The sequence below is a fragment of the Elephantulus edwardii genome, unplaced genomic scaffold (genome assembly GCF_000299155.1).
Source record: "Elephantulus edwardii isolate Elephantulus edwardi_28Jun2011 unplaced genomic scaffold, EleEdw1.0 scaffold00013, whole genome shotgun sequence".
NCBI classification, from domain to species: domain Eukaryota; kingdom Metazoa; phylum Chordata; class Mammalia; order Macroscelidea; family Macroscelididae; genus Elephantulus; species Elephantulus edwardii.
In genome coordinates this window covers 7,477,950-7,481,731 of record NW_006399763.1, presented here as the reverse complement: position 1 = coordinate 7,481,731, position 3,782 = coordinate 7,477,950, and positions in this window count along the sequence as shown.

Below are 3,782 nucleotides of genomic sequence, written 5' to 3'. Positions count from 1 at the left end.
CCTCTATGAGGTGGACTGATTCAGTAACTGGGATAATTGGGATGGGAGTGTCAGAGACAGTGTGGTTGGCACAGGACAAAGCAGAGTTTAGGGCTGTTGTACATAGGGCTGCTATGAGTCACAAGTGACTTGAGGGCACATAACAACAAACAACAACAACCTTCCCTCTGGAACTTCATTTGTGCTATGATTAGAGCCTCTACTTGGAATATTATTGCTTTTAATTTTTGACTCGTACTTTTAACTTGTTAGTTAAATGTGTGTCTTCTAGGCTGCAACAATTCCATGATGCATCTTCAAGGGTATGAACATGTATGGCTAAGAACAACTGATAACAGTGCATCTAAATTCCAAAATCAATCTCCGCAATAGTCTACATGTTTCCTATTGCCAAGGGGGCCCTTTAGAGTAGTGAGAGAAGATCTTCACCATGAAACCTACAGCGTCCCTTTTCAGCAAGAAGTAGCTAAGAGAATACACTGTCCCCTTTTCTTTATGAATCAGGATGAAATCTCTCTCAGCGAGGAGTGATAGGGAATGGCAAAGGACACACTGACAAAGGAGATTAATCAGAACTAGTTTTGACAAGCACTGTGGCAATGGGACAATTAAACTTTTAAGGAATATTTAACTTTAAAAAAATAATGCATTCTTTATTTTTCAGTACTGCATGAAATTCCTTTAAATGCACTATGGTTTTTAATCCATTCATCTCTTTATGAGAACTATCGTTGTTTATCTCTTTGCTATTTAAAAAAACAAAACAAAACAAAAACCAACTGTTGCAATGAATACCTCTCTCTCTTTGTCTCATGGCCCTCAGGTTTGAACCAACTCTGATCTGACCCTCCACTGGGTTTCTTAGTATATTGCACTCCTCCGGAGCTGCTGGTGTATTTGAACTACCAGAGGCATGGCCTTAGGGTTAGCAGTGCAACTCCCTATCAACGACAATTGTGTGTATATCTGTTCTTGAAATCAGCAGTCATTAAAAACCTCATTGCCAGCAAGTTGGATGTGACTCATGACTGTCACTCCAGAGCATTTTCAGAGACTGAGAATTGCTCTGGAGATCGCCCATCTTTCTGTCAAAGAGTCACTGGTGGATTTGACCTGCCACATTTAGGTTAAGCAGCTCAGCTCCCCCTGACAGGTTCACCAGAGGGGTGTGCGTTTTTTGGTTTTTTTTTTATTTTCCTTAACTTAGTGACCTGATTGAACTCAATTTTCTATGTATGGGTCAGGTGCTCAAGTTCATTCTTGTACAATATGTCTAACAAACTAATGCTAGTTAGCTACAATCTTTTCCTTCTCTCCTCTCTCTCCCCCTCTCTCTCCTGCCTCCCTCGGTCTCTCCCTCCCTCCTTTTCTCCTTCCCTCTCCCTCCCTCCTATCCTAGTTAAACAACTAGATTGCGGAAATAACATCCAGAGTCTTAAGACTTTATAATTGTTATTAAGTTGTTGTTAAGTGTCATCAAGTCATAGAGGACTCAAAGCGACCCTATGAATGAAAGACCTGAACACTTGTATAACTTTCATCGTTTATCCAAGTTCATAGAGTTTCTGGAGGCAAGCTATTTTGGAAGTGGATGCCACTACTGCTTCCAAACTAGTTTTAATTTGGGAGCTCCACCAAACACTGTACACCATGGGTAACCATTATTGACTTGGACACATTAGTGTCACAATGTTCAGCATCACAGCAACCACTAGTTACCTCAAGTTGTACAGCAAATTGACAGACTAGTGCTATACCACTTAGAAGAGTGTTTGACCAAAACAATTAAAACCAGGCCTGAGAGCTGCAGATTAAAACCACCCACCTTTGGCTTGGTAGCAAAACTTTCTATCCACAGAGTTCTATGACCACAGCAATTCTACGAACAACAGATCTAACCCTTGTCCAATCCTACGTCATCCCTACAATCCAAGACATTCTCGATCCCATTGCTACAGTCACCATATTAATCCATAATGTTGAGGATCTTCTTTTCTTCTCTGCCCTTCCACTTCTTTCAGCATGATGTCATTTCCCAAGGACTGGAAACCTTGTTGTTGTTAAGTGCAGTGTAGTTGTAGATGACTCAAAGTGACCCTATGAACGGAAGACTTGAACACTTGTGTAACTTTCATCATTTCTCTAAGTTCATAGAGAGAACTCTGTTGGCTTAGTGGATAGAAAGTTTTGCTACCAAGCCAAAGGTGGATGATTTTAATCTGCAGCCCTCAGGCCTGGTTTTAAATTGGTTTTTGTGAAACATTCTTCTAAGTGGTATTACATCGGCCTGTCAATTTGCTGTACAGAGGTGTGGTAGCTATGATGCTAAACACTGACACTGAGGTGTCAAATGTAATAATGGTTATCCATGACGGACAGTGTTTGTGGAGCTCCCAGATTAAAACAGGCTTGGAAGCAGGAGTGGCATTCACTTCCAAAATGGCTTGCCTCTGGAAACCCTATGAACTTAGAGAAATGATGAAACTTCATGAATACATCCCTGAAAACTTCCTGTTGCTTTCAAAAACTTTTGATTATTTCAAGCTTCTTCATAGTGAAGACTCTCCTTCAGCTTGAATTATATGCACATTTTGTTTAACCTTTCGCACAGAAATGCTTGGGATGGTAGTATTTTAAATTTAAAAAGTTCAGAAATGTGAAATATTAGCCAAATCCACCTTCAAGGTGGTGAGTAGGTGTGTATTATTTCATTTGGTATATTCTACATGGCTCAGTTCAGCTGGCAGTGGTTTGATTCATTCACTAGTGTTCCACTGGAAAGAAAGTCACACAGAAGCAGATGTGAAATTCATGCTATGCTCAGATTGCTTCCTCGATATCATTGGAACAAAGTTCACTGTGTCAGTAAAATGTGATTTATTCAGTAATTCAATAAACGCCTACCATCATGGAGCAAAAATTTTAGTGGGATTCAAATTATGACATTATTCCAGTCTAATATCTAAATCAAACAGCTCTATTTCCCTATATTTGATTAGAAAAGGGATTTAATCTAGGGAGTAAAGGTCTGTTTTAAATAATAAAGAAGACATATTATTCAAATAAATGTAACTGACTTAAAATTTGTCTGGATAATGATGTAATAAAGATAACATTGCGAAGAATGGCAATCCTAGAACACAATCCCAGATTTGTGCTCATGTGAAACATATACGCAGACCTGTTGTTCAAACAGAACAAAGTAGCACTCATGGTTTAAAATTAGGAAAGGTGTACATCAGGGCTGTATCCTTCTTCCACACTTATTCAGTCTGTATTCTGACAGAATAATGCCAGAAACTGGACTCTATAAAGAAAACTGTGGCCTCCAGATTAGAGGAAGGCTTCTAAATAACTGGCATTAAGCAGATGACACCACTTTGTTGAAAATGAAAAGGTCTTGGCATTCTTACTGAGGAAGATCAAATAATATAGCCTTCAATACTCAACATCAACAACAACAACAAAAGTCCTCACCATTAAAAAAAAAATCCTCACCATCAGATCAATAGGCAACATCATTATATACAGAAAAAAGACTGAAGTTGTCAGTGAGATTTTATTTTACTTAGATCCATAATCAACATCCAGTCAAGGAATCAAAAGATAATATTGCACTGGACAAATCTGCTGTCAAGAATCTCTCCAAAATACTAAAGAGCAATGATGCCAATTTAAAGACTAAGGTGCACTTGATCAAAACCATGGTGTTTTCAGTTGCTTCCTATCCATCTGAAAGTTACACAATAATGAATAAAGATAACAAGAAGAATACATACCTT